A 12,726-nucleotide genomic window follows, 5' to 3' on the forward strand; every position below is an offset into this window, starting at 1 on the left:
CCCAGGGCTAGGTGCTAGGTCCTCTCTACTGGTGTCCCCCAGGGCTAGGTGCTAGGTCCTCTCTACTAGTGTCCCCCAGGGCTAGGTGCTAGGTCCTCTCTACTGGTGTCCCCCAGGGCTAGGTGCTAGGTCCTCTCTACTGGTGTCCCCTAGAGCTAGGAACTAGGTCATCTCTACTGGTGTCCCCCAGGGCTAGGTACTAGGTTCTCTACTGGTGTCCCTCAGGGATAGGTACTAGGTCATCTCTACTGGTGTCCCTCAGTGCTAGGTACTAGGTCATCTCTACTGGTGTCCCTCAGGGCTAGGTGCTAGGTCATCTCTACTGGTGTCCTTCAGGGCTAGGTGCTAGGTCATCTCTACTGGTGTCCTTCAGGGCTAGGGGCTAGGTCCTCTACTGGTGTCCCCCAGGGCTAGGTGCTAGGTCCTCTACTGGTGTCCCCCAGAGCTAGGTACTAGGTCATCTCTACTGGTGTCTCCCAGGGCTAGGTTCTAGGTCATCTCTACTGGTGTCCCTCAGGGCTAGGTACTAGGTCATCTCTACTGGTGTCCCTCAGGGCTAGGTGCTAGGTCCTCTCTCAACTCTCTCCTTTCGGCATATGTGACCACAACTCCATTTTGCTCCTCCCTTCCTATAGGCAGAAACTCAAAAAGATGTAGCCGTGCTAAGGACTATTCAACACTGGTCTGACCAATCGGAATCCACGCTACAAGATTGTTTTGATCACGCGGACTGGGATATGTTCCGGGTTGCCTCAGGGAATATCAATGTATACACTGATTCGGTGAGTGAGTTTATAAGGAAGTGTATAGGAGATGTTGTTCCCACTGTGACTTTTAAAACCTACCCTAACAGGAACCGTGGATAGATGGCAGAATTCGCACAAAACTGAAAGGGCGAACCACTGCATTTAACCACGGAAATGTGACTGGGAATGTGGCCAAATACAAAACAGTGTAGTTATTCCCTCCGTAAGGTAATCAAACAGCCAAAATGTCAGTACAAAGTAGAGTCGCAATTCAACGGCTCAGACACACCTTTGAGGACAATACAGTGCCCTCTACCAAGGAATGTGGCCTCTCCTTCTCCGTGGCCGACGTGAGTAAGACATTTAAACGTGTTAACTCTCGCAAGGCTGCCGTCCCAGACAGCATCCCTAGCCGCGTCCTCAGAGCATGCGCAGACCAGCTGGCTGGTGAGTTTACGGACATATTCAATCTCTCCCTATCCCAGTCCGCTGTCCCCACATGCTTCAAGATGGCCACCAAGAGTGTGCAAAGCTGTCATCAAGGCAAAGGGTGGCTACTTTGAAGTGTTTAACACTTTTTGTGGTTACTACATGATTCCATATTATGTTATTTCATCGTTTTGATGTCTTCACTACTATTGCACAATGCAGAAAATAGTAAAAAAAAAAAAAGAAACCTTTGAATGAGTATCAGTGTCCAAACTTCTGACTGGTACTGTACATCTAAATGACATGTTGAAAACAACAGCATGGTCACACATAGGACCTTTCTAGCCAAAGGCAACAACTACCAAGGGCAATACATCTACCACCACTGCATAACTAGGAATACCTAGGCTATATAATGTCACAGCAGACTAATATATATAGAGGAAGGCTTGAGGTGATATTGGAATAAACATCCATATAATTACTATGGACCGTAATAACCTGATTTATTTATGAGGGAGGATGGGGAGGGGAGAGGAGGGAAGAGGGAGGCCAGGCTGAAGAAAATAAAGGGTAAAGAAAACCACTATTTGACAGTGTGCCAGACAGCGCTAAGGTAGTTGTGTCCAGGACTTGAACTGGACCGATAAGTCCTTATATTTCGATCCATATTCATTATATTTTAGATCCGATATGCTAAAAGAGATGCCAGACTCAATTAGTCAAACGTTTGAAGTGCCGTTACTCTGAACTAGTGAGGATTAGCCCAACTCAAGCATTGACAGTTTCGCATAACGACACACAGTTCACCAGCTGCACCAGTGAGAGCATCATGACATCACCGCTTGGTACGGCGACTGCAAGGCACCTGACCGCAAAGCGTTACACTGGGTGTTGAGTACGGCCCAGTACATCACTGGGTGGTGAGCACGGCCCAGTACATCACTGGGGCCGAGCTCCCTTCAATCCAGGACCTCTATACCAGGCGGTGTCAGAGGAAAGCCCTGAAAATTGTCAAAGACTCCAGCCACCCAAGTCATATACTGTTTACTCTGCTACTTAACAGCAAGCTGTACCAGTGCACCAAGTCTGGAACTAACAGGAACCTGAACAGCTTCTACCCCAAAGCTTCAAGACTGCTAAATAGCTAATCAAATGGCTACCTGGACATAGACCCTTTTTGACACCATCTCTCCTGCAGTGACGACACCAACAAACACAGTGCCTTCGGGAAGTATTCAGACCCCTTGACTTTTTACACATTTTGTTAGGTTACAGCCTTATTCTAAAATAGATTAAATCTACACACAGTACCCTATAATTGAAAAAATGATTGTACTGTGTGAACGTTATTGTGCTCTGTGAATGTTATTGTGCTCTGTGAATGTTATTGTACTGTGTGAATGTTATTGTACTCTGTGAATGAAATTGATTACATTTTCCCCCTCATCAATCTACACACAATGTACAATGACAAATGTATAATGACAAAGCAAAAACAATACAATACATCAATACATTTTTGCAACATCGTTGTTGTTTTTTTACATATACATAAGTATTCAGACCCTTTACTCAGTACTTTGTTTAAGCGTATTTGGCAGCGATTACAGCCTCGAGTCTTCTTGGGTATGATGCTATAAGCTTGGCACACCTGTATTTGAGGAGTTTCTCCCATTCTTCTCTGCAGATCCTCTCAAGCTCTGTCAGGTTGGATGGGGAGAGTTGCTGGCTGCACTGCTATTTTCAGGTCTCTCCAGAGATGTTCGATAGGGTTCAAGCCCGGGCTCTGGCTGGGCCACTCAAGGACATTCAGTCTTGTCTCGAAGCCACTCCTGCGTTGTCTTGATTGTGTGCTTAGGGTCGTTGTCCTGTTGGAAGGTGAACCTTCACCCCAGTCTGAGGTCCTGAGCGCTCTGCAGCAGGTTTTCATCAAGGATCGCTCTGTACTTTGCTCTGTTCATCTTTCCCTCGATCCTGACTAGTCTCCTAGTCCCTGCCACTGGGAAACATCCCCACAGCATAATACTGCCACTACTATGCTTCACCGTAGGGTTGGTGCCAGGTTTCCTCCAGAATTGACACTTGGCATTCTCTCTCTATGCGCCTCTCTCTCTCTCATATCAATTCAATTTCAATTTAAGGGGATTGATTGACATGGGAAACATATGTTTACATTGCCAAAGCAGGTGAAATAGATAACGTGACAAACACAAAAAGGAACAGAAAACATCACACTCACAAAAGTTCCAAAAGATAAAAGACACTTCAAATGTCATATGTCTATATATAGTGTTGCAACATGCAAATAGTTAAATTACAAAAGGGAAAATAAACAAATATAGGTTGTATTTACAATGGTGTTTGTTCTTCAATGGTTGCCCTTTTCTTGTGGCAACAGGTCACAATCTAACTGAGCTTATCAAATCATCCTTGCAATGTTTCTTCAACTTGGAGTCAATACTTTGTTGAATCAATCCCTGGACAACAGCAAAGGACCTTGTGAAGATGCTGGAGGAAACAGGTACAAAAGTATCTATATCCACAGTAAAACTAGTCCTACATCGACATAACCTGAAAGGCTGCCCAGCAAGGAAGAAGCCACTGCTCCAAAACAGACATAAAAAATCCAGACTACGGTTTGCAACTGCACATAGGGACAAAGATCGTACTTTTAGGATAAATATCCTCTGGTCTGATGAAACAAAAAAAACTTTTTGGTCATAATGACCATCGTTATGTTTGGAGGAAAAAGGGGGATGCTTGCAAGCTGAAGAACACCATCCCAACAGTGAAGCACGGGGGTGGCAGCATCATGTTGTGGGGGTGCTTTGCTGCAGGAGGGACTGGTGCAATTCACAAAATAGATGGCATCATGAGGAGGTGAAATGATGTGGATATATTGAAGCAACATCTCAAGACATCAGTCAGGAAGTTAAAGCTTGGTCGCAAATGGGTCTTCCAAACGGACAATGACCCAAAGTTGTGGCAAAATGGCTTAAGGACAACAAAGTCAAGGTATTGGAATGGCCATCACAAAGCCCTGACCTCAATCCTATAGAAAATGTGTGGGCAGAACTGAAAAAGCTTGTGCGAGCAAGGAGGCCTAAAAACCTGACTCAGTTACACCAGCTCTGTCAGGAGGAATGGGCCAAAATTCACCCCACTTATTGTGGGAAACTTGTGTATGGCTACCTGAAACGTTTGACCCAAGTTAAACAATTTAAAGGCAATGCTACCAAATACTACTTAAGTGTATGTATGCATTGGTTTCCAATACATCGTAAAGAAGGCTACCTACTGTACAACCATTCAGATAATTTTATCACCCTGCTGGTCATCTATGAATGTTTGAACATCTTGAAGAACAATCTGGCCTTAATGTCCATGTACTCTTATTATCTCCACCTGCGCAGCCAGAAAGGACTGGCCACGCCTCTGAGTTTTTCCTAGCCACTGTGCTTCTACATCTGCATAGCTTGCACTTTGGGTTTTTAGGCTGGGTTTCTGTACGGCACTTTGTGACATCTGCTGATGTAAAAAAAAGACTTCATAAATACATTTGATTCGATGTAGATGGGTAATAAAAAGTATAAATTAAAAGCAGACATTTAATATCCCTTCGAGCGAAGTAAAAAATTAAGTTATTAAATGCACTTTGGATGGTGCATCAATACACCCAGACATTACAAAGATACAGACGTCCTTCCTAACTCAGTTGCCAGAGAGGAAGGAAACCACTCAAAGATTTCACCATGAGGCCAATGGTGACTTTAGAACAGTTATAGACTAATGGCTGTGATGGGAGAAAACTGAGGATGGATCAACAACATTGTAGTTACACCACAATACTAACCAAAATGACTCAGTGAAAAGAAGGATGCCTGTACAGAATACAAATATTCTAAAATATGCAAAGAAATTAACTTTATGTCCTGAATATAAAGCATTATGTTTGAGGCAAATACAACACCGAGTACCACTCGTCATATGTTCAAGCATGGTGGAGGCTGCATCATGTTATGGGTATGCTTGTCATTGGCAAGGACTAGGGAGTTGAAGAGGATAAAAATAAATGGAATAGAGCTAAACACAGGCAAAATGCAAGAGGAAAACCTGGTTCAGTCTGCTTTCCAACAGACAGTGGGAGACGAATTCATCTTTCAGCAGGACAATAACCTTAAACACAAGGCCAAATCTACACTGGAGTAGTTTACCAAGATGACATTGAATGTTCCTGAGTGGCCTAATTACAGTTTTTTTTGCTTGAGAATCTATGGCAAGACCTAAGATCTATGGCAAGACTTTAAAACGTCTGTCTAGCAATGATCAACAACCAACTTGACAGAGATTGAAGAATTTTAAGAATTAAGAAAATAATAAATGTGCCAATATTGTACTATCCAGGTGTGCAAAGCTCTTAGAGATTTACCCAGAAAGATTCACAGCTGTAATCACTGTCAAAGGTGATTCTGGTTTGATGTAAATTAGATATTCATTTTCAATACATTTGAAAACATTTCTAAAAACACATTTTCACATTGTCATTATGGGGGTATTGTGTTTATCAATTTTGAATTAAGGCTGTAAACAACAGAATGTGGAATAAATCAAGGGGTGTGAATACTTTCTGAAGGCTCTGTACAATCTACGGGAGATTATATTCCCAACGCCTCACACTTAACTTGCGGTGCATGATTAAATCGATTTTTCTTGAAGCCCATAGCTACCACTTCCCTTTGTACAAATGTATCACATATTTCTGAAGACACATTTCAGTTGAATGCATTCAGTTGTACAACTGACTAGGAATCCCTCTTTCCCTTTCTTAGAAATGATAATTCTCCTCTGGTAATGTTGGGTGACTGGAGAGGAGTGTACTGAAGGAGCTGGGGCAAGCATAGATTACTACATCACACAGAACAGTAACATTCACAGAGTACAGTACAATAACATTCACACAGTACAATAACATTCACAGAGCACAGTACAATAACATTCACAGAGCACAGAGTACAATAACATTCACACAGAACAGTAACATTCACAGTACAATAACATTCACACAGTACAGTAACATTCACACAGAACAGTAACATATTCACACAGTACAATAACATTCACAGAGTACAATAACATTCACAGAGCACAGAAACATTCACAGTACAATAACATTCACACAGTACAATAACATTCACACAGAACAGTAACATATTCACACAGTACAATAACATTCACAGAGCACAGTACAATAACATTCACAGAGTACAATAACATTCACAGAGCACACAGTACAATAACATTCACACAGTACAATAACATTCACACAGTACAATAACATTCACACAGTACAATAACATTCACACAGTACAATAACATTCACACAGTACAATAACATTCACACAGTACAATAACATTCACACAGTACAATAACATTCACACAGTACAATAACATTCACAGAGTTCAGTAACATATTCACACAGTACAATAACATTCACACAGAACAGTAACATATTCACACAGTACAATAACATTCACAGAGCACAGTACAATAACATTCACAGAGTTCAGTAACATATTCACACAGTACAATAACATTCATACAGAACAGTAACATATTCACACAGTACAATAACATTCACAGAGTTCAGTAACATATTCACACAGTACAATAACATTCACACAGTACAGTAGAATAACATTCACACAGTACAATAACATTCACACAGTACAGTAGAATAACATTCACACAGTACAATAACATTCACACAGTACAATAACATTCACACAGTACAGTAGAATAACATTCACACAGTACAGTAGAATAACATTCACACAGTACAATAACATTCACACAGTACAATAACATTCACACAGTACAATAACATTCACACAGTACAGTAGAATAACATTCACACAGTACAATAACATTCACACAGTACAGTAGAATAACATTCACACAGTACAATAACATTCACAGAATACAGTAGAATAACATTCACAGAGCACAGTACAATAACATTCACACAGTACAGTAGAATAACATTCACACAGTACAATAACATTCACACAGTACAGTAGAATAACATTCACACAGTACAATAACATTCACAGAGTACAGTACAATAACATTCACACAGTACAATAACATTCACAGAGTACAGTAGAATAACATTCACAGAGCACAGTACAATAACATTCACACAGTACAATAACATTCACAGAGTACAATAACATTCACAGAGTACAGTACAATAACATTCACACAGTACAATAACATTCACAGAGTACAATAACATTCACACAGTACAATAACATTCACACAGTACAATAACATTCACACAGTACAGTACAATAACATTCACAGAGCACAGTACAATAACATTCACAGAGCACAGTACAATAACATTCACAGAGCACAGTACAATAACATTCACACAGTACAATAACATTCACACAGTACAGTAGAATAACATTCACACAGTACAATAACATTCACACAGTACAGTACAATAACATTCACACAGTACAATAACATTCACAGAGCACAGTACAATAACATTCACACAGTACAGTACAATAACATTCACACAGTACAGTAGAATAACATTCACACAGTACAATAACATTCACACAGTACAGTACAATAACATTCACACAGTACAATAACATTCACAGAGTACAGTAACATTCACCTTGAAGGTTCCATCTTGTAGGCAGGGTGCTTTGAACAGGCTCCACCCCCCTCATCCTTTCTACGGACACCTCTTTTTCTTTTTTTTCCCTCTCTCTCCTCCTTTAATAAACCACCTACAGAGCACAGCAGATTATAACACGTAGTATATTCTAAATGGAATTTAGAGTTATGTGCTGCGGAGGCAGAGATATGATTCAGAGGGCTTAGTGGCGAAGAGGTGTGTGTGTTTAGGGGTAGCTTAACAGAAAACCTCCCATCCATGCGATAGATATTCCTCCCTCCCTTCCTCCTCTCCAGTCAAGTCAGAGGATACGTCCCAAAAATGGCACCCTATTCCCAATCTAGTGCGCTAAATCGTCCCATTGGCCTATTGGCCAAATTAGGGCACGATAATAGGGAATACAGAGTGACATTTGGGACGCAGACAGAATGTGCTGATCAGGCACAACGAAGTCGTGCTTTAACAGAAAGAGATCACAGCAGCAGTAGAAGCAGGGCTTTTCAGGCTGACTGCCTATGTGTGTGTGGTCTCGGGTCAACGATAACGATAAATGTTAATGATTACAACTTTGGGAGCCACGGGGAGTATTATTCAGCCTGCTTGGATACGCACAGGAGACCCCCCCCCCCACACCCCCTCTCCCTCTTTCTTTCCTCAATTAAGGCTCTTCAATGGGCACGCCTTCCTTCAGTAATTAGCTAATGCAAGGGAGGGAAAGGAGAGGAAGGGAAGTGGGAGCTGAAACAGGTTAGCTCCATCAGATACAGTAAGAGGGGGATCTGAAACAGGTACAGTAAGAGGGGGATCTGAAACAGGTACAGTAAGAGGGGGATATGAAACAGGTACAGTAAGAGGGGGAGCTGAAACAGGTACAGTAAGAGGGGGAGCTAAAACAGGTACAGTAAGAGGGGGAGCTGAAACAGGTTAGCTCCAACAGATACTGTAAGAGGGGGAGCTGAAACAGATACTATTTTCATGCCTATCCAGAGATGTTTGATCAGGTTCAAGTCCGGGCTCTGGCTGGGTCACAAGGACATTCAGAGACTTGTCCCGAAGCCACTCCTGTGTTGTCTTGGCTGTGTGCATAGGGTCGTTGTCCTGAGCAGGTTTCCATCGAGGATCTCTCTGTACTTTGCTCCGTCCATCTTTCCCTCAATCCTGACTAGTCTCACAGTCCCTGCCGCTGAAAAACATCCCCACAGCATGACGCTGCCACCACCATGCTTCACAGTAGGGATGGTGCCAGGTTTCCTCCAGATGTGATGCTTGGCATTCAGGCCAAAGAGTTCAATCGTGGTTAAACATTATTAAAGTGAAGTGTTCAATGACTGTAATATCAACAATTCTACTTAGTTACAGTTCATATAAGGAAATCAGTCAATTTAAATGAATTCATTAGGCCCTAATCTATGGATTTCACATGACTGGGAATACAGATATCCATCTGTTGGTCACAAATACCTTAACAAAAAGGTAGGGCCGTGGAATAGAAAACCAGTCAGTATCTGGTGTGACCATTTGCCTCATGCAGCGCGACACATCTCCTTCACATAGAGTTAATCAGGCTGTTGATTGTGATCTGTGGAATGTTGTCCCACTTCTTCAATGGCTGTGTGACGTTGCTGGATATTGGCGGGAACTGGAACATGATGTCATACACGTCGATCCAGAGCATCCCAAACATGCTCAATGGGTGACAGGTCTGGTGAGTATGCAGGCCATGGAAGAACTGGGGCATGTTCAGCTTCCAGGGAATTGTGTACAGATCCTTGCGACGTGGGGCCGTGCATTACCATGCTGAAACATGAGGTGATGGAGGAAGATGAATGGCACGACAACGGGGACTCAGGATCTCGTCACGGTATCACTGTGCATTCAAATTGCCATCGATAAACTGCCATTGTGTTTGTTGTCCGTAGCTTGTGCCTGCCCTTTCCATAACCCCACCCCCACCGGGCACTCTGTTCACAACGCTGACATCAGCAAACCGCTTGTCCACACGACCCCCGGACAAGGGGTCTGCGGTTTTGAGGCCGGATGGGCGTACTGCCAAATTATCTAAAACGACGTTGGACGACGGCTTATGGTAGAGAAATTAACATTTAATTTTCTGGCAACAGCTCTGGTAGACATGTCTGCAGTCAGCATTGCACGCTCCTTCAAAACTTGAGACACCTGTGGCATTGTGTTGACAAAACTGCGCATTTTAAGAGTGGCTTTTTAATGTCCCCAGCACAAGGTGCACCTGTGCAATTATCATACCGTTTAATCAGCTTCTTGATATGCCACACCTGTCAGGTGGCTGGATTATATTGACCTCAAACAAATTTGTGGCCAAAATTTGAGAGTAATAAGCTTTTTGTGCGAATGGACCATTTCTGATATACTTTATTTTAGCTCATGAAACCAACACTTTACATGTTGTGTTGATATTTTTGTTCAGTGTACATAGGGCAGCAGTCTCTAAGGTGTAGGGTAAAGTACCGTTAATGTTTACATCACCGGGACTCAACTGAGCCTGGATGAACGGGCACACCTTCACTAATTAGCTCATCAAAAAGAGGGAAGAAATTGAAGGGATGTGAGAGGAAATGTCTACTGATGAGCAGACCACACCATGGTACGCGACTAGCAGACCACACCATGGTACGAGACTAGCGGACCACACCATGTGACTAGACTAGCGGACCACACCATGTGACTAGACTAGCAGACCACACCATGGTACGAGACTAGCAGACCACACCATGGGACTAGACTAGCAGACCACACCCATGGTGCGAGACTAGCAGACCACACCATGGTACGAGACTAGCAGACCACACCATGGTACCAGACTAGCAGACCACACCATGGGACCAGACTAGCAGACCACACCATGGGACCAGACTAGCAGACCACACCATGGGACCAGACTAGCAGACCACACCATGGGACTAGACTAGCAGACCACACCATGGGACCAGACTAGCAGACCACACCATGGTACGAGACTAGCAGACCACACCATGTGACCAGACTAGCAGACCACAACATGGTACCAGACTAGCAGACCGCACCATGGTACCAGACTAGCAGACCACACCAGACTAGCAGACCACACCATGTGACTAGACTAGCAGACCACAGCATGGGACCAGACTAGCAGACCACACCATGGTACGAGACTAGCAGACCACACCATGGTACCAGACTAGCAGACCACACCAGACTAGCAGACCACACCATGGGACCAGACTAGCAGACCACACCATGGTACGAGACTAGCAGACCACACCATGGTACCAGACTAGCAGACCACACCATGGTACCAGACTAGCAGACCACACCATGGGACCAGACTAGCAGACCACACCATGGGACCAGACTAGCAGACCACACCATGGGACCAGACTAGCAGACCACACCATGGTACGAGACTAGCAGACCACACCATGGGACCAGACTAGCAGACCACAGCATGGTACCAGACTAGCAGACCGCACCATGGTACGAGACTAGCAGACCACACCATGGGACCAGACTAGCAGACCACACCATGGTACGAGACTAGCAGACCACAGCCATGGGACCAGACTAGCAGACCACACCATGGGACTAGACTAGCAGACCACACCCATGGTACGAGGCTAGCAGACCACACCATGGTACGAGACTAGCAGACCACAGCCATGGTACGAGACTAGCAGACCACACCATGGGACTAGACTAGCAGACCACACCCATGGTACGAGACTAGCAGACCACAGCCATGGTACGAGACTAGCAGACCACACCATGGTACGAGACTAGCAGACCACACCATGGGACTAGACTAGCAGACCACACCATGGTATGAGACTAGCAGACCACACCATGGTACGAGCCTAGCAGACCACACCATGTGACTAGACTAGCAGACCACACCATGGTACGAGACTAGCAGACCACACCATGTGACTAGACTAGCAGACCACACCATGGTATGAGACTAGCAGACCACACCATGGTACGAGCCTAGCAGACCACACCATGTGACTAGACTAGCAGACCACACCATGTGACTAGACTAGCAGACCACACCATGGTATGAGACTAGCAGACCACACCATGGTACGAGCCTAGCAGACCACACCATGTGACTAGACTAGCAGACCACACCATGGTATTTGACATAAACAGTTGACATTCATGAGTTTTATTGACAAACGTCAACAACAATAAAAATAAGGGCAGTCAAAGTAAAAAAATGTATCCTTCTGACGACTCTAGTGTAGCTTGTAAGCCCTATCAAAAGTAGTGTACTATGTAGGGAATAGGGTGCCATTTGGGATGTACAAACAGGAAGACATAACGGATTATTACAGCACCTAAAAAACAACTTCACACAATGGAAGTACTGTATATTAGATTACATTTCAAAATGCATGACTGTTGGTGCTTGGATTTAACCTACACGAGTCCAAAATGGCACACTATCCCCTATAGGCCCATAGGGCTTTGTCCAAAAGTAGTGCACTATGTAGGGAATAGAGTGCAATTTGGGACGCATCCTCAGTGTATATTGTACATATGGGCTGAAGGAAACTTCTGGAAATTCGAGTCAGCATTTCTAGCTAGGTACAGAGTAATGAAGTGCAGTCCAATTCATTTGACAGTCATGTTGATTAACTGTAATTGTAACTGCAACGACCGGAGACCCAAAATAATAAAACAAGCTGAAAGTCACAACATGGCAGAGACTCTCTGTTTCTCTCCCCTCTCTCAGACCTCAGAACCCTCTCTCTATATATTCCTCTCAGCCAGCCCCTGGGGCGGGTCTGAACAAAGGAGAGCGAGAGAGATATAAAGGAGAGCGAGAGATGGTTGGGGA

General features: G+C 43.8%; 1 protein-coding gene across 2 annotated transcripts in view; it reads right to left on the minus strand.

The window, feature by feature from the left end:
- The window catches only part of LOC139413907 (ring finger protein 123), a 257,740-nt gene that overhangs the window by 2,793 nt on the left and 242,221 nt on the right, over positions 1 to 12,726 (minus strand). The window lies entirely within an intron of this gene.

This window comes from Oncorhynchus clarkii, chromosome 7 (assembly GCF_045791955.1).
Source record: "Oncorhynchus clarkii lewisi isolate Uvic-CL-2024 chromosome 7, UVic_Ocla_1.0, whole genome shotgun sequence".
In the NCBI taxonomy this organism is placed as follows: Eukaryota; Metazoa; Chordata; class Actinopteri; order Salmoniformes; family Salmonidae; genus Oncorhynchus; species Oncorhynchus clarkii.